Source organism: Neofelis nebulosa, chromosome 5 (assembly GCF_028018385.1).
Source record: "Neofelis nebulosa isolate mNeoNeb1 chromosome 5, mNeoNeb1.pri, whole genome shotgun sequence".
NCBI classification, from domain to species: Eukaryota; Metazoa; Chordata; class Mammalia; order Carnivora; family Felidae; genus Neofelis; species Neofelis nebulosa.
In genome coordinates this window covers 98,328,766-98,348,516 of record NC_080786.1, presented here as the reverse complement: position 1 = coordinate 98,348,516, position 19,751 = coordinate 98,328,766, and the positions used below count along the sequence as shown (strand labels likewise).

Below are 19,751 nucleotides of genomic sequence, written 5' to 3'. Positions count from 1 at the left end.
AGAAGAGGATGAAGAAGAAATAGTAACACTGGTAGAACAGCTTTGGAGACTTGCACAAAGGTGATCTTTGAGAAACACAAGGGATGAGTGACTGTTAATGTGTGGCAGAAGAGCTACAATGAAGATATATGGTCAGACACCAAAAATACAGATATGTGCTGTCTCTTTCCGGGGCTGTTTTTATGATGGTGGTTTTTTTTAAATGGAATTGGGGAGAGGGGGTTTTCTTTGTTGTTATTGCTCTTGAGTTTAGCTATAACACTAACAGCAACTCCATACCAGATTTTTCCAACAGTTCCCTGACCTCTCAGTGCTTCTAATGAACTGCCTTCGATTTTGATGTTATTTTCCCTTCGTACTTGTTCATAATCCATGGCCCATTCATTAGGTATACTAAATCCTAGTCCGTGATCACTTTACTTTTGAAGACACAGAGAAGATACTAAGAGTTGGGGAGATTCTTTTAGACATAGGGCAAGAGTCTGATCCGGATTCTGAGAAAACAGAGACCTTGATAAAAAGACCACTAGCCAAATAATACCGAGCACTGAAAACTGAATCAGCCAAAGTACACAATTCTCTCCCTTCCTTTGTCCTCTTTCTTTGTCAAATAAAAGATTGTTTCTAAAATCTTTCCTGCCTCTGGTCTTAAAAAGCAGGATTGGACTTGCACATACAGCTATATTTCAAAATATCTCAAATTTCCAACTTGGAAGAAGACACATAAACTTTCTCAGAGAAAGAGAAAGCAACTCTGCATATTCACAAAACTTTCACTTATTTCTAGAATAGGAAAACGGAGAGATCATTACCAACATAAGAAAGGAGTAATAATATTATTAACAATGATATTAATACAAATACTTGGGATCCTAGAGCATGTTTTATCACAAAGATTCACCTGTATTAAGGGAGACTCCAGGACAAGGAGGTCGTTAAGGTTATATTTCTATCTTCAAGATTCAGCCCAAGTCAGACTCTCCGGAAAGCTGTAAATGCTCTCAGAACAGACCTTAGTAATGAGATTGGAACGAACGCTGGGACCGTGGCATAAAAGCATCTTCCTGTCCCTTGTTCTAAAAGTTAACTATTAAACCATATGTTGTTCATCCTGATTTGTTTTACTCAATTCTAGAAACAAGGACACTCTGATCAGATTGCCCTGGGCAACTGAATACCTCGTGAAACCTTTCTGAAGACAGGGTTCTTCCCACCAATGCAACCGAAAGGGCTTCTATTATCAGACTATCAATTCTGTACTACTGGTGAAGGATGGAAATTATCTTCTTTTGAAGAACAAGTTCTTTCTCTCCCTGAGTTTTCTGCTTTTAGTACACTTAACATTTTAATTACTTGATCTCCCTACCCACCCCCATTCCCTTTTTTCTACTTTAGTTTATTCTTTTAATTATTTACAGACTTGCTTGTCTGGACACTTTATTTTAGTAGAACTTGGTTGATTTTTTTTCAGCACCTTTTAGTGGAATGCAATAATAGACGCATAGAGAAGGAATTGATCTTAATGGTATTTTTAGTTTTCTTTTTTTTTTCTGTGACAGAAATCTTTTCCCCTTATTGATTTTCCCCCATGGACTGTCCACTCTACAGCTTGAAATGGCTGCAACCGTGTTTGAAAAATTGGTTGTTAGTCACTGTTCAAACCATTTTTCAAAACAGCTCTTGCGAGCCCCATTTTACTCTGTTTTAAGGACAGTTTTGTTAGGGCTGGTTTCGTTTTCTTTGAGGAGTCATGCTGGCAAAGAAACACAGTCTAGAACTTTGCTTTTAAATGTGGTATGATTGGGATTATAACCATATTGAATCTATATTCAAAATATATTACATTGAGTCTGTGCAGCTAAAAGGAAAAAGAGGTCATAAGTCTTCAGTATTTTTCATAAAGATGAACACCAAGGGATGCAAATGTTAAAGTTTACCAAGCACAACATGATATCTCGCTGTTGGAAAGATATTTTCTCGTGCTCAAAATTTGTTATGGAGTGGGGTGGGAGGGAGGGGTCTGTGTGGTTCAATCGGTTAAGCATCCAACTCTCGATTTTGGCTCAGGTCATGATCTAGCATTTTGAGAGTTCAAGCTCCACCTTGGGCTCTGTGCTGACAGTGCAGAGCCTGTTTGGGATTCTCTCTCTCTCTCTCTCTCTCTCTCTCTCTCTCTCTCTCTGCCATTCCCTGGCTCTCTCTCCCAAAATAAATAAATACTTTAAAAAATTCATTGTGGGAGGGGCGCCTGGGTGGCGCAGTTGGTTAAGCGGCCGACTTCAGCCAGGTCACGATCTCGCGGTCCGTGAGTTCGAGCCCCGCGTCGGGCTCTGTGCTGACAGCTCGGAGCCTGGAGCCTGTTTCCAATTCTGTGTCTCCCTCTCTCTGCCCCTCCCCCGTTCATGCTCTGTCTCTCTCTGTCCCAAAAATAAATTAAAAAAAAAAAAAAAAAAAAAATTCATTGTGGGAAAGATATCTATATGAGGAATTTTCCTCCATGTTTTTAATACTATCTGTGAATATGCCTTATATCTATGTAATATCTATGCAAACAGCATGAAAGGAAGTCCATTTTGAATACAGCAAAAAACAGCACTTTCCTATGCTAATCTTCTAAAACAGTTAATTTTCACTTGTATTTCCAGGACTCAATGCTCTCCAGAGAAGAATAAAAGTTGAAGAATTTGGAGACCAAGAGAAAGGGTGAAAATAGGCAAAGGTATTCAGCTTCATATAAAATGACAATATTTGTTTAAAAACAAGATTTGGGGCCAAGTTTGACAGTGATTATTGATCAATGCATAATATACCTTGCTGAATCTTCAAAAAGTGAAAGAATGAAATACCTACCTCATTTCAAATTTAGAGTAATAAAACATGGTGAAGACACATACCAAAATTGGCAATGGCTCAAGTTTGAGAGAAGGACATTGAAACGTTTGCTGTGACTGGAGGAGAGGCAAACATGAGAGACGCAGCCTGGGAAAAACCTCATACTGTGCAATCCAAAACTTGGCATTGGACAATAAAGTTTTCCTATTTTTCTTTTCAGGGACATATCTGAAGAAAGATGATTCCAAGGTTTTTGCTATTCTTTTTTCTTTTCTTTTCTTTTCTTTTCTTTTCTTTTCTTTTCTTTTCTTTTCTTTTCTTTTCTCTCTTTCTTTCTTTCTTTCTTTCTTTCTTTCTTTCTTTCTTTCTCTCTTTCTTTCTATTATTATTATTATTATTATTATTAATTATTTTAGCTAAAATTTCACTCCAAATTCTGGGGAAATTTCAGGAGCTCCTCTTAGAAGAACTGACCCAAATGAAGTAAGTGGTTGTAGTACAATAATACACTAAGCCAATCTATGCTAACCCCCAAGTCCTTACTCAAAGCAATGTCTCAGGGCTCAGAGTGCAAACTGGCACCTCATGGTCCAACTGCACAAGGGCAAATTAGAAAATCAGGCCTAAGTATTACCCTGAAAAATAAAGATTCTCAATCTGAAAGGGAGTCCTACCAAGTCTTTACTGTATGCAGAAACTGTGGCTAAATTATCTCTATTTTCATTGACTCTATGGAAAAAGCAATGTGCCTTTTTTTTTTTGGTATGTATTTTCCAAACTGTAAACTGTAAAGAGGCATCTAAAAGTGGTATTAATGCTCAAAAGAGAAATATATAGATTGACAATGAATGGATTAAAAATGTATGAAGTGTTTGCTTTAAAAAAATGCTAAACATTATGGTACTACTACTACTAATCCTTCCAGAAAGTTGGTGGGAAAAAGGTCTATGGAATACAATTGTTGACAATAACCAACAGATTTTAATTTTAGCAAAAAAGACTAGGACAAGTCACAGAAGGCTTTTCACCAGAAGTCAAAAACCCTTGGTCTATGCACCACCCATTTTAAGCTCCGGTTTCTTCAGAGCTAGTAATAACTTGTCTCCTAAAGCCAAAGGAAGCACTCCAGAAAGCTGCCTGGATTCATGTGCCTCACCCTTCTGGAGATCCAGTGAACCCATATCTTGGGGTTCATATTTCTATTAAAATGATAACACAGTAAAATCTCATCGCCACTTTGTTTGCTTTGATGAAATTGGTCATGCCCCCAATTAAATTATACGATAACCTTCTCTCCCACTACCAACAAGGTAAACATAAAACCAGGCACAAACATTTGGTAATGGAGAAAGGATGGATTTCAGAGTCTTAGAACCTTGAGTTTGTATCCTATTTCCACCCTTTAGTAAGTCATTTAACCTCTCTAGGTCAAAGTTTTCTTACCTATTAAGTAAAGATAATGGTACCTATCTCAGAGGATTGTTTTAAAAATTAAAAGTAAAATGCTTGGTGTAGAGAGGTCACTCAATAAAAGGCAGCTGAATCACTGCCTGCAGTAAATCCAGATAAAACATATTTAGGCACACTATTGCTCTGTGAGGTACATCTGGTATCCACGCTACAAAATCCATCAAGACGAAATAATTTGGTCATTTTAACAATACTCTTCAGAGATTCTTAAATGACATTTCCCCAAAGCCAAGACAACTTAGAGTTACATAGAATTGTTGCATTTAAAAGGGGGCTTTATTCAGTTCATAAAATAGTGTATCTAGTCTTGTCCCCCCAAATCTAGGATCATAGAGACCATCAAGCGCAAAAGGTAAGAGAGACGTTTAGAAAACCAGGTTTTTTAAAAACTATGGCAGGAAATGACTGCAGCTGATCAGGATGACAGGAAGTGCCCCCCCAAGTCAAAGCAACGTGGATTAGAAATCTGCCCTGCAGATGAAGAAGGATGGCATGACACTCTAAACACTTGCAAGGAATGGAGGAGGAAAGAGCAATATTGAGTCCCAGAAGACTGTAAGTTAAAAAGTGATGGAAACTCTGACTCTGAGGTGAGAGGGAAAGGCTCAAGGATACATACCTGTGGGAAGAAAAGCAGTGAGAGCAAAATTCTAGGAACTGAGAAGCAGTTAGGAGTAAAATCCTTAAGTGGATGTTCCAAGGTGGTGCTAGCTTCAGAAAATACAAATATTGATGGGTTAAATCAGGACTGAGGAAAATATAAAACCAAATATGGGCAGCTCGGAGGGAAAAAAATAGGCAGCTTGGGACTCAACTGTCATCACAATTCATTTGTGTTTCACATCCCACTGTTTGTGACATTAACAGAATTTCGAATTTAGCAATGAACTATTTTTGTATTGTGAATCTCTGCAGCCATTTTCCATATGTAGCTACCACTGCAACTAGCAATAATAGCCTTTTGATCTTTAAAATACTTCCAATTAATACTATTCAAATTAGGGGTCACCCAAGAGTTTCTCAAGTTAATTCACTTTTTCTCCTATTTGAAGCAGTGTTATCCCTGCTCTTTATTTGCATCAAGTCTAAATTATTTGACTATTTTAGTAACAAATCCTTTGGTGGCTTTTGCTTTTATTGTCATTTTTTTTTTCAAAAGATAAAGTTAGTTTTAGATTTTTGAATTCTATTTTCATTTCACTAGAAGAGCTAAAGCAAATTTTGCATTTGAAAAATGCAAATGTTTTTGCATTTGAAAAGGTAAAGTTTACGCAGAGTTCCTACTGTGTGTCAAACATTAAGCAAAACAATTGTAAGTATTAGTATTTTTATATTAGCACATATGATTTATAAATTTATTATATGATGAATTATATTCATTGTACCCAGGACTGTTATGTTTTCTTGTTGTCATTGCTGTCACTAGTGGATATCATTTACTGAGTTACCCATTATGTTCCAAGAGCACTTGTAGGCACTATACACCCATACCATGGAATGAGCCCACTATTGCTCCATTTTCCACTTGAGGCCTTAGACCCAAGAAACAGCACATCAACAGCATGCAGTTTGAATGGTAGAGGTGATGACCAAAAACATGGCTGCGCAAGTATGGAACCTGCATTCTTTTTCACTATGTACGTCTTCCTTTCATACAGAGGCAGGCCTACAGTTTTAGAAAGTTACCATAAAGTGTTGTCAAGATTGCATACAACTGCTTTTTTCTAATACATTGTTATTCCCTTGTGTCGTCATTCTCTTAAAATCTTTTTTGCATTTCCACAGAACATCTACACTGATGTGCACATGCCTTTTCTTATAAAATGTAATTCAATTTAAACAATTCTTTAAGCGCCTACTATGTGGTGCATGGTAGGCTAGATGTCTTTGTTCACTATCATGTTAAAATGCAGATCTACAGTGCAGAATCTTCTCCTTCCTGAAGATGCCTCTTTAGCTAAAATTGTCTTTCTCATCTTTTTCAGCCACTGATGGTATAAAGAAATGTAGCACTGTGTGAAAAACATGAGCTTTGGACTTAAAAGTTCCTTTTAATAAAACAAACTAGTTAGTCACAAATTGTTGAAACAAAATCTGTAACATGAAGGTCATTTAAGGCAGATTTAAACATCATTTCTACCTAGAAACAGAAAATTAGTCTGCATAATGTCATTTATCTACTGAGCTAAATTATATTATAATTTTCAGCTATAAACCCAGATTCTTAATGTGTGTCGCAAAGATGATATCTCTGACCTACCCCCCCCCCCCCAGTAGGAAATGTGTTTTGAGTTGTTTTGTCAGTAGTGATAATGGAGTTGCACTGGACAAAATATATTTTTGGCAACTTTTCTTGATAATGAAAATAACTGTAATAGTAATAATAATAATAATAATAATCAGCATCATAACAATAATAGCATTTGTTGAATACTCTACTATGTGCCAAGTACTGTGATTAACACTTTACACACACTATCTTATTCAGTTCTGAAAATATCTCACAAAGTCATTAAGTATATACTGTTGATAATCCAATTCAACAGAGAAAAACACTGAGACACAGAGAGGTCAAGTAACTTGCACAGGACCACACAGATGGAGAAACAGAGCCAAAATTTGAACCTAGTGAGTCTGACTCTCACAACTACATTAGGTAGGGGTTAGGGCAGGTGCTCTGTTATGTGTGCAGGAGAATTCTGCATTTGTGCCAGTCTATCTACATCAACGAGAACGGAATCCAGGTGGTTTATAAGCCCAAATCTGAAGACAGCGAACAGGAGTTACAATTTGAGTTGCTGCTATTCGTACTGCCTGCTAATTAAAATGCTCCCTTCTGAGACGACAGTGGCCGGTTGGCATAACCCTAGAACATAATACATGTTCAAAAAAGTATCTGCTGATTGTTAACAATGGTTTCTCTAGGTGCGGAGTTAATAGGTGATTTCCCTTCCCACCTTCTTTAAAAAAAAATATGTTGTCCAATTGTCTAAAATATTTTCACCAAGGGCATATGTTACTTAGGTGATCAAGTGAAAAATTAGAGCTTTACTTTAAAAAATTCTTTTTGTTTTGTTTTACTGTTAGATTGTTAGTCTCAGTTAAAACATGACTCCCTCTGGGAAACCTTTCCTGTTGCTCTACTCTGATCTATTCTAGGACAGTACTCCTTACTCTGTCGTCCATAGAACCTTATCAAAGCTACATACTACTGCTAACTGTCTTTTCTACCGTTAGTCCTGTGAAGACTGACCCCAGAACTTATTTACCTTAATTTAGACCCCTGGGCATCTAGGGTGACTTGCATTCAGTTCATTAAAAACAAACAGACAACACAGAACACATATACACACACGCAAACACACACACACACACACACACACACCATGAACAAGCAAAAAAAAAAAAAAAAAGAAAAAGAAAATGAAAAAAAAAAAAAGATCTTGTGGTTGACTGCACACTTTTTGGTCCTTGCTTTCTCCCTTTACATTATGTACCGGTCTCCCTAAGAAAAAGCTTCCCAGAACTAGGAGTATGCTGAATTGTCTTCTCTGTTTATAAAGTTTATAAATGCATTAAGGTAGATGGTAGGTAGATAGGTAGGTAGGTCAACAGATAGATTCACACACAGATTCATACAAACACATTATGAAATATCATGAATATAATTGAAAGTCATGGCAAATGCAGTAGGCAAAGTCTCAAAAATGAAGCATATTTTTTCATATTTATATTACTCTACATTTTACATTTAGCAATTTTACTTTCTATCACTAATATCCTACATACCCTAATATAAAGTTCATGAAGGTGTAAACTTTATTTTATTCACCACTATATCTCTGGTTGTTAGGAGAGAACATGAGCTAAATATTCAGTGTGTGTTTTTAAAAAAAGAAGAAAAAACGATACAGAAGTTCTCACAATATTTCTCATATTGTTCTGGAAATAATAAAAGGGGCGGGTGTTTTCAGTACTCTTCCAGAAAAACATGAATCAGCAATGAGATTGCAAACTCTCATCCTGTTCCTCAGACCCAACTACCCAATTTCTTCATGGACAATATGTCCCTGCTAGCCTACTGATACCCAATTCTGAGACTTGGGGGAAGAGTACTAGGTGAGAGCAGCTTGAGACCCTCCATAATTTGCCCTGCCTACCAACTAGAGAGGCTGCTGCCATATAGACTCCAGTATTTCCTACCCATCAGCTGAGCCCCGAGAGGGGCAATGGAAAGAGACACAGAAGTCCTCATATTGTCAGGTACACTCACTAACGTATTTCTTCCCTCCTCTCAAAGAGTATAGTGGTAACAAATCACTGAGTGGCGATGGGAGAAATGGAATTAGAAGGTCCCAGTGATACCTTCCATCTCACTCCTGGGGGATACAATCTCTGCTGACAGGGAAGATGGTGGACCCTATAAGTCACTTATGTTTTGCAGTTTCCAAATTGTAGCAGGATTCTTCTATATGAAATTGCTGCCAGCAAATGTATACTTATACTGATATGATACAATGTAAATCTTGAGTTTTGCTCAAGAGGAGATTCTGTGGCAATTCATACTCACCCTAGTATGGAGAAGAAAATATTCTAGTGATAATAAATTACCCTAGATTATGAGTTTTTGCAGATAACAGACTTTCCAGTTCCTATACATCTTTGTATGTCTAGTATCCAGAGATACAACATATGACTTACCATATAGTAGTTTTCAACAAATGGTAGCTAAAAAAATTAAATAATGTTTTATACAACTCTGAGATATGGCTTAAAGGGTTCAAAAAATGCAGAGTTTTTCTAAGCTTGATCTTTCCAATTTTATTAGCAGGTAATCATCACTTATTAAATTGAACATGCATTAGTGTTTTAGTTTAGTGTTAATATAATAAACTCTCATAAACTGTGGTATGGAAATCCTCCCATTTTATGCTCATATACCAGAAATTTTACAGTCAAAATCTCGAAACACTGGTTTACAAACTGAGTGTGCATAGCTAAGCTGGGTAGCTTTCTAAATTATAGATCTCTGGACTCCCTCCTCAGAGCTTCTAATTCAGAAATTCTGTAATGAGGCCCAGGAATCTAGGAATCTTCATTTTGACAAGCAGCCTAGCAAATTCTGATACAGGCGGTCCTTGGACTATTACTGTGGGTTGAGTTACAAAGATACTGTGAAAAAAAATCCTTATGCTTCACCTTTTCAATATGGAGAAAAGACTAGCCTATTCAATGTGACTTAACCATCAAATTTACCTGTGAAAAGACCAGGCGGTTTGCGAAGACTTTTGAAAATGAACCAGGGGAGGATGCAAGGGCAAGAAACATTACATTGTAAGCTAGAAGAGTTTCCTCTGAAAACTTGACAAAGATTGGCAGTGAGCTTAAAGTAAAAGGGGAAGAATGTCAGCAGGGCAGCAGCGTTTCATGACCAACTTAGGGAAGCAATGTTGATTCAAGAGGTTTATTTGATAACATGTGTTTTAATTGCTATTATAAATGCTGGTGCCTTCCAAATCTTTGGTTTACTAATAAAAAATACATGAACATTTATATGAAATAATTTTCAAAATTCCCCCCTTAACTCCCAATTTGCCATAAGATCTTAGTCTTGCCAACATCATTGCACTAATCATAGCTTTTTTTCTACCCTAGAAACTCATCCTCTAGGATTGAAAGGAGATTCGTCTACTTCTCCACACATGTCCCAGGGAAGGTATGGCTTCTGCTTCTGTCCTGGCATTTAGGTCTCCACAGCCTATAATTGTTTTCAAGGGGAGTTGTCTTACCAGTGAGTTCTCTAAAAACTCAGGGTCGGTCATTTTTTACAAGCTCTAGCAATCAATGAGGGAATTTATTTTATATTCTTATGAATGTTGGAAAACCTGTCATGGTTTTCTCTTTGTTTTGGCTGCAAGGAAGTTTAAAGACAAATGTATAGCACTTCCCTGAATGTAATTTTTACGGTGACTTCACTCCTGATTCCACTTTTATGTCCTTGCCCTTGTTTATGGTTTTGTCTTGTTTATCGTTCTTATCTACTTCCAATTCATAGATTTCACTGTACTGTCTATTTCGTTTCCTTTGTCAGCCATTTTAATTCCCTCATGGGAACAGGGTGGCAGAAAGAAATGAAGAAAACAAAACAAAACCCAGAAATGGACCCAAAAGTGTGTGTGTGTGTGTGTGTGTGTGTGTGCGCGTGTGTGCGTGTGCTAGGTATATATATATCAAACTCACCCAAAATTTAAAAAAAAAAAAAAACAGCCCCCTGAAATAATGGAAATATTTTGTAGTCTTTGGGCTAAGAGATTCACTAGATTATTTGTAGGATTGCAATTTAGGGAGGCATAAAATTAAAATATCTCTATGAGAAAATCCATATGAATTTCAATATAGGTATTCTCAGCACCACAGCATTGATTCTGACATCCCTCAAGAACGGAAAGCCAACTATACCTGTGTTAAAAAATGTGTGTTCAGTCTTTAGACTAACTGTACATAAAAAGTCCTAGGCTTAATCTGCTTAACAAAGTGCACAATTTTGAAAACATGTTGCTTTTACAAAATTTTATACGTATACATGTAATAATATGTGTGTATACATGTAATCTACTTATAGTATTTACACACACATTTTATTTAGAATCTTCAAACCAAACACCTTAGTCCTTTACCTCCATTATTATTTTCTTTAATTAGATAATTTTCATGAAGCAAAGGGACTGACAGGTCATCTCAACACCAATAAGTCAAGTTGGTTTCTGCATTTCTTATAATAATGATTTAGCTACTAGTCTCAGACTGATTTTAGTAAAATGCAGGTAAGTTAAAAGTACTCCTACTGGGCACTACACACCTTAACAATGATACTCATCTTGATTTGTCTTTATGTGATGGCTCTGGGCTGCAATGCCATTATGTTTGGGATTTCAATGTGATTTCTGTTCTTATATTAATTTCTAGATCTCATATCCTTCCAGATGCCAAAGAAACATAGTACTACCCTGGAATAATGTCAAGTTATGCTCATTTTAGGGGGCTTCCCCCCAGCATGGGCAACCAATAGCTGATTCATACTTTCATTACATCACAATTAGATTATAGAAGTGCTCTTTAGTGTGCCCTCTGCACGTCTCTTGCAACTCATTTGTAGATAGTCCAGAAGCTAGCAGCTGGACTTCGTTTTTGTTCCAGCAGTCACCATTTTATGTTTCTCCAATTCACTGAGAGTTTCACTATTGACAAGTCAACCCCAAATTCCAAAAGGCACTTAAATTTAGTGGGTTAAATCAGAGAGAAAATATTACCATTACCTTCCCATAGATTCATGTCACTTGACTACACTTTGCCAGGCATTCCGTACATATCAAAAGGGTGTAATGATATTATTCGCCCATAAAAGACTCATGAAAATACTTAGCAAAAGTAAGTGGCTGCAAAACACTTTTTAAAATCAAAGCACTGTAGATTTTTTTTAATCTTGCATAGAACTCTGGTTCAATTTTTGAGCCTTTCCAAGTCCTCATAATTCTGTGGTATTCATAATAAAGCCGGCAGATGGTTTAGTCTCTGAACATATGCTTTAAATGCCCCCTTTGCTATTCCAAAATAATGGACCAAATTGTGCCCTCAAATAGTCACAAGAAACTTTAAGGAGGAAATATGAGGACAGAAGGTTATCCAGTGGGAATTAAACCTTAAAAATACACATTTTCTAAACTTTTTTATGAGCTCTATTTACATACAAAGACAAACGATACTTTTTAATAAAGTAAGATATAGTAAGGAAAAATCCAACACAATATTGCATGGTTCAAGGAATAGATTAGAAGGTAAAATACAAGTTTCTTATATTTATATTTTAAATTTCTCATTCTCTAAAACTTTTTGAGTCATCTGATCTAATTTCTGGGTGATTGCCAGATTTTCCATTTTTATTATTATTCCCACTATTATTACTATCATGTAGATGTTGTATCATTAAAGCACTTTGCAATTATTAATTAGTTAATTTAGTTTAAATTATGTTTATGTCTTTGTTTTAAATCCATGTTATTCATAGTTATTATAACCCTAAAATGCTGTTTCGCCAGCCAATTATTCTCATTTCAAAAACAGCTTGTTGTCAATGAAAGCAAATTTTCTAGGTTTTCACAGAATATAGAATTTACCCTCAGTGGATATACATATTTTGATAATGCTCTTCATATAAGCTAGCTATACTTAGCAGAGTATCTCTGTTTCTTACTGCCTACATTTTATACGTGGAATGAGCCTTTATTTCTATACTTGTATTTTGATACATTTAAATTTGGTTTTGAAATAGCCTCTAAACTAGTCTCACCTATTTCACAACGTCTACAAAACTCAGTAACGTGATCAACATTTCAGATAAAAAGAGCACACAATTGATAATAAGGACACTTTTGTTATTACAGAAGCCTGACGTTTAAGTAACTATTCCAGAACTGTAATGTCCCTTTCGAAATTCTGAACAAGGACTAGCCTGGTGCAAATGCACAACTGAGTTTACTTCAAAAAATAAATGCAATCGTTGTATCCAAATATGTTTGGGGCACTGTTAAAACAGGTCATAATTAAATGTTGAGAATAACTAAAGAGCCCTAACTCAGGAGATAATTTTATACAGGTATCCACAAATACCGGAGCAAAGTTTATAACTATTATTGGGGCAAAATATTAACACATATCCTTCTGCTGATAAAGACATAAAGTAACTCTAAGAAAACAGTCTCTCTCGTTTCTCTAACTTTCACCGTAAATGCAGCACTGAAACCAAATTCTCAGTCAACTTAGAAATACACCGAGCAGTATTCCAATAAACAACAAATTGATGTTAAGAGCCCACCAGATTAAAAATTCCCCCCATCTCTCCCTTGCTTCCCCTTGTTCTTTCACTTTCCATGCACACACAATCACACTTACCTGCACAAGTCTGAAACATCAGTCTATGTATTTTTTTTGAAATGTACTCTGTACCGATGCATTTTTCTGTGTTTCTTTCTAACCCTCGGGAATGTTAAGAATTTAGGAAGAGAGCCACAGCTTAAGAGAGCAATTATTTGCCAGTAAATACTCAATTTGCTTGTCCTGTGATTTTTCTTCTAACTTGCATATTCAATAATCCGTCCCTGACTGCGTCACGAGCACAAAAAGTCTTTTCTCCAAAGGAGAACACTTTCGCCAATCAACCTTCAGCCATGCCAGGGCACAGCTCGTCAGGGTGATTTGTTAGCTTTAATTAATAATTCCTCACGCTGGCCATTTTAACAAATAACACAGTGAGACTGGGACGCTAGATGGCTATGATTCAGGCCGATAAAACTACAGTGAGAGGGGGTGGGGAGGGGTGTGGGGGGGAAATTCAGACGCCGTTTATAAACACCTCTAATCATACTCTTTCAGTTTACAATATAGAGGACATCTCAGCTGAATTACCACGTTATGTCCACCAATTTGTATTCAGATGGGAGCCATATGTTCCTCCACTTTATCTGCTAAGGCCTCCTCGGTGCCAATGCATTTCGGGCAGACAACATTTACAAAAGAGGTCTCTAGCCTCCAGATTGCAAAAGTTTACTGCAGGGTGAAGTTGAGAAATCAGACATATAAGGCACTTCTCAGTGAGCCTGCGTAACAGTCTAGAAACACAGAGGTAAGAGTTACGAGTGTCAGATACTCTCTTATTCTGCTGTCTGACACTAGGCATTTCACTTAGTCTTTTTAAAAGAAATCTCATACCTCATCCTCAAAACAGTGAATAATAATGGCTGATTTGTTCATGCATTCCACATTTATTGAATCCCAACTATATGCCAAGCACTGTATTAAATGCTGAGAGTTTTTTATGCAAGTAAGACTTTTCTAGTGAACTGACACAACCCTTGTTTTTTTTTCCCCCACATACAGATAATATGCTTGAACAAAGCCACCAAACAGCATGCAAATAAAAAAGATTTGTAACACTGTCTCTGTGGTTCCATCAAGTAATCAGTACTTGATAGCACACCTGAGTCCATGTGCAAAAGAGACGCTCAGACTAAAAGCAAAGAATATGGAAAGGTAATTTTTTTCCCCCAAAGATTAGAAAATTTCCCCCAACATGACTAGAACACTCAGAAACATATCAATCTCTTCACAAGCAAGTTAAAACATTCATAAGCAGTTGAAAAACATGCAAAGACATAGGAAATTTTATTCGTGACCCTAATCTAATGTGTGTGTATGTGTGTCATTGCAAGTTCATTAATTTATTGGATGCATATTTATTGAACACCTACTTTATGCTAGGAACAACTAAGTAGTAATACTGTATATCTAGATATTAAAAAATAATAATAACACAGGCTTTGTCTTCAAGAAACTTACAATTTAGTCACTAGACTCTAAAAGAAAAAATACATAGCTAATGTGAAAATAGAATAATACAATATAGCGAGAGCAGTGATACAAATATGCATAAAAGTAGGAAACAGAGCTCCTAGAAGTAATATATGGAGTATTCCTAATGGAAGAGTGGGAATATCACTGGTAGGAAGAATATTCTAGGGAGAGGCAAACCTTTGAACCCTTTCTAAAACTCTTACTAGAATTAGATGACCAGTTAGAAACTGTGGTATTTAAAGCATGGTAATTTCAGATCCATAACAGCAAACATTTCAGGATTTAAAAATAAATTAACAAAGGAAAAAAACCTCCTGCAAACTATAATATCTTGACGTCATCAGATAAGTATGCAGCATCTCCAGGACTGGGACAAATGGTGACAATATATGTCTTTCTTACTTTTAATGTGTTACTTTCAGTGAGCTTCCGTTGGGTCAGACAAGTAGGAAGCATTCGTGACACACACTGCCTTTTTGTTTCGTCCAGGCCATTTATCTTCTTTTACTGTACATACTTGGACAGCTTCTGGTTTCATTGTACCATAAGATAAATCATATCTACATGACTATTAAAGAGAGGGGAAAATCTATATCCACTTGGTGGTCACACATACAACTCTAGTCACAAAAGGCAGGCCATACTGTACTAAGGATAAAAATCTTGAGGAAAAGAAATGATACTCCCAACTCCCCAAAAAGGCTCTTTCAGAATCAATAAGTGCTTCTGCAAATTGTGTACGATTCTTAATGACATTGAACGTTTTGTTTTATATTAAATTCAAAATGTGAGGCAGTAGCCAGAATACTGCATTTGCCAAAGATCAGTAACACATAGTCAGTTTAAAGAACTGATACCATGTATTCATCCATTCAATAGATATTTATTGAGCTCCTAGAACTTTGGAATTATTATCTCATTTAACCTTCACAATGATATTATGAAGTAGGTCCTAGTGCCATCTACGTTTAACAGGTTATGAAACTCACAGGTAGCGAATCTGGATGTGCACTATGTGGATTCATTCTAAATATGAGACCAGTGTCACTAATACCCACCGAAGATCAGTTCCATTACTTTATAGTTACATAGTCACACATGTGTTTATGTTATTATTTTTATTCTAGCAAAATTAAGGTGGTTTTAGGTTAATTTGAGAATTAAACTAAACTGTAACTACTGAGAGGCATGTCTCACAAAATAAGACTGGAAAGTAGTGTTCAGGGTATCAACAAGCTAGTAGGCTGCACTGAGAGATTAACTGACAACAAGCTCGAATGTTTTAGGTGATAAAAACTAGCACCAAAAGCCATATGCCACAACAGCCCCCTTCTCCCTTGTTAAAACTCCATAGACTTGTAGAAGATAATGCAGAAACTTCTCCACTTTTAGAAGCAGAATGAGTGAGTGATTTTAAAAGAGGAGAAGAGGACTTTAAGTCAGAATGGCTTACGTTTTAATCCTAGCTTGGCCACTTACTAGCTTTGTGTCCTCCATCAAATGAAGTAGGTTGTCTGGGGCTCCGTTTTCTCATCTCTAAAACGGTGTCTTGGGAAAATTAAAGGACATGGTGTACATAAGGTGCACCATATAGAAACTAGGTCCTAAAAGGTGTACAATACATGGCATTTTAAGTATCCAAAGTTAAAGCTTATCAGATACAACTTAGACATACTATTTCTGGACTATCTAAGCCTGCCTTAGACAATAAATGTAAATAAGTCTTAACTAATGCAAATTGGAGTTGGTAATCTGGCAGAATATCCTTTGAGAATGTTTATAATATAGCCAAATGGTTGTGTTTAAGAAAACAGCTGACACACAAAATAGAAGACATGGGAATTTACCAGTTAATAATAGAAAAAAATTCCTACGTTTCCAAGTGAATAATACAATAAATATTACATCTTATTTAATGGAGATGGAAAAGCTCCTTTGGGATTCACTGGGGAAGCCACTCCTCAGCACAATCACACGCTCTCTTCAGATAACCCGACGTTGCTAACTTAACCAACCACCAGCCAACAACCAGTGTTCTCCAACTCCAGGCACTCTGATGCCCTCTCCACATACTTCCTTCTCTTTTGGACCTTGATTAAGTTCGGTCATCTCCAGTTTCTGACTGTTGGAGCAAATATTATTGTTATGTTCCACACACATTTATTGATGGTGATATAAAGCTGGTTCTAGGTGAAATGCGGTATTTCTTCATGGAGGAGTCACTGGAGGGGCTTCACACAGGCTCGTCTCATTTACTTGAAAATGTATGTAAAGTTCCTCCTTTGGGTATTTCTTCGGGATAAAAGACTTGCTAGATCTTGCGTAATTGGTCCTTACCATATGGCCTCTGGCCGCGATCAGGTTTGTATGGGAAAACTAGCAGATGAGTTAGTGAGCATAGGGAATGCCTGCACCATACTCACCTGGGCAGCCAGAGCTTTCTAGAATCTGCTCATTTGTCAGCTGGAAATCCTAACTGATAGGGAGTTAAAGTATGGAAGATTACTTCATGTGCTCTTTCCCTAGACTGGTAACAATGACTTTAGTGGTAACAATGACAATGAATTTTGGCCTGTTTGGTTCCCTCCTTCTTTATTAACTGCTTGAGTCTTCGGCCTTATAAAGGGAAATTTAATCTTTTTGTTGAAAATGACGACAAGCAGAAGTTATTACAGAAACATTTCAAAGTAGATGCTATTTGTATAAACTTTTCCCAAATAAATCCCATATACTTAATACTTTACAAATGTATACATTTTTGCATATGTATATAAATACCGAATTCTTAAATGTTTTACAAAGTGACAATTAGATAATGAAGGAGGGGGAAGATGATTTACTTTCAGTTTCAAATTGAAATTTCTGTCTAAACAAAGAATTTTAGAATTCTAACATCCTGAAACTGTTAAATGTTGATCAATATATTTGGCTTACTAAGTTGAGGTTAAAAACCTTAAAGTTTTTCAAAAGTTTCTAGTGCCTTGAGGCATTGCTTCCTCAACGAAAATCTCCAACCTTTACAAATGTGAAAATTGGGATTCCCTGAAGGAGAAAAATGTTTCTTGTCAGAAAACTAGTCATGGCTAGTTCAGAGTGAAGGAGTCTGAGATCTTATCAGCTTTCCTGTGACCTTGCTATGTGATTTGCTAAAAGCCATTTAATATCCTCCTATGTCTCAATTTTCTGTCCTCTTATCTATATTGCCTGAATGACATTAAGAGGACAATGTGGATCCAATATTTTGATCATCCCATAGAGCATAAGCTAAAACCCTAAATTTCATAATATCTGAATGATACTACCAGTATCAAATCAGCAGACACTTAACACCCTGCACAATCTTAAACAACATATTTAGCACCTCAGTGTCTCTACTTTTTCAGCTATAAAATGGGTAGTCATGTTTACATTGTCCATCAAACAGTGTCTTGAAATGGAGAAATGGTCTCATAATCTATTAAAACTTTCAGCAAAAATTTCATACAATGTCTATGTTTTGACCAATATCGTCAAGCCACTAAAAGTGATTTTCAAATATAGTAGAGAATTTATTTCAAAATACTGAGGCATACAATGAAGTAAATGTTTCCAGATACTTATGAAACAAGCCTATGAAAAGATAGGGAGGAATCCTTTTGTGTGGTCACATTTTATGGTAGATCCAAGACCCCAGGAATGAGAAAACAGAATCAAGGAAAGCGATTTTTAGCAGACTGGTGAATGATATAGAAAATAAAATGTATTCACTGATGGGTTGGCAGAAATGTTATACATGTGCTTGGAGAACCAGAACTGTTTAAGCAGTTTTTCCTACTTGGCAGAGCTGTGTTCCTGAAGTGTCCCCTTACAACCCCCTCCCACCTCTCATTTTTTGTCCTACAGTACCAGGTGGGTGCAGTGATGACCAAAGGGAGGGGTAAGACAGAGTCACTCACTGTGGCAGGACCCACTCCAAGGATCAAAGAGCCGATCTTGCTATGCCTGCCAAAACCGGAGCCTGCCGTAGAGGGTAGCTCAATGGCATAGTACCTTGGGGACCCCAGGGGCTGCTCCCAGTAGGTCTGCACCTGGGGGTGCGGGACGACTACCTGCTAAAAGCTGAATGTGCACATTTCCTTACCCACTCACGGCGTTTGATTTCAACACGATGCTGTGCTAGTAACAGGTTTATTGAACATTCTCAGTAGGATAGATCCCATACACATCACAAAAAAGCATAATTTCCTTCTAGTCAGATTTCACACCTTATAGGATTCTAAGGAGAACTCGGATTCTCCTACAGTAGTGGGTAAAATCTTGGGCAACTAGTAGTCAAAATAATTCAACTTCCAATATTTTTATCACCTATATATTAAAAAAATTTTTTTAATGTTTATTTATTTTTGAGAGAGAGAGAGAGATATAGAACATGAGTAGGAGAAGGGCAGAGAGGGAGACACAGAATCTGAGGCAGGCTCCAGGCTCTGAGTTGTCAGCAGAGAGCCTGACGCAGGGCTCAAACTCACAGACTGTGAGATCATGAGCTGAGCCAAAGTCAGACGCTTAACCGACTGAGCCCCTCAGGTACTCTTATCAGCTATATTTCTTTAGTTTAAATATGTATCAGGAGAAAATTATACATTCATACCTCAGTTATCCAGCAAGCTCATATTCACTTATAGGCCTGTCTCCATTTAACATGGTAGAGAACCCAGAAAAGGAAAATAGAGCCCTTGAAAAACTTAAAAAGATGTTATAAAATATACACTGTTGCCCAAATTCCTCTTTACACATCAGTGAGACTTTAATTTAGAACCAATACATTCTTTAATACACAGTAACAATTCTTGGGACTCTCCATTCATGTTCAATGGGAAAATGGGACACTTCCAGAAGAAAGCACAATGGTAACTGTAAGCAATAGCCCCTCTGTATCTCTGAATGAAGAGGAAACAGAGAGAGGAGGGGAGGGATGAAGTATCCAAAGCTGAGAGCTATGTACACCTTGCAAACATGTTTATAATTGAGTCTCTCAAAAATCAATGTGATAGAACTTGACACAC

General features: G+C 36.8%; 1 protein-coding gene across 43 annotated transcripts in view; it reads right to left on the bottom strand.

The window, feature by feature from the left end:
- The window catches only part of ZBTB20 (zinc finger and BTB domain containing 20), a 777,866-nt gene that overhangs the window by 416,017 nt on the left and 342,098 nt on the right, over nt 1-19,751 (bottom strand). For 5 of the 43 annotated variants that reach the window (XM_058732435.1, XM_058732430.1, XM_058732428.1 and 2 more), the window contains one exon: nt 4,922-5,009. The exons of 32 other annotated variants lie outside the window; for them this stretch is intronic. The gene's annotated coding sequence lies outside the window, so the exon portion shown is untranslated. Of the gene's footprint in view, nt 1-901; nt 2,221-4,921; nt 5,010-13,251; nt 18,282-19,751 lie in introns of those variants that run through there. 6 more of the 43 variants (XM_058732454.1, XM_058732449.1, XM_058732460.1 and 3 more) reach the window with 3 other exon arrangements.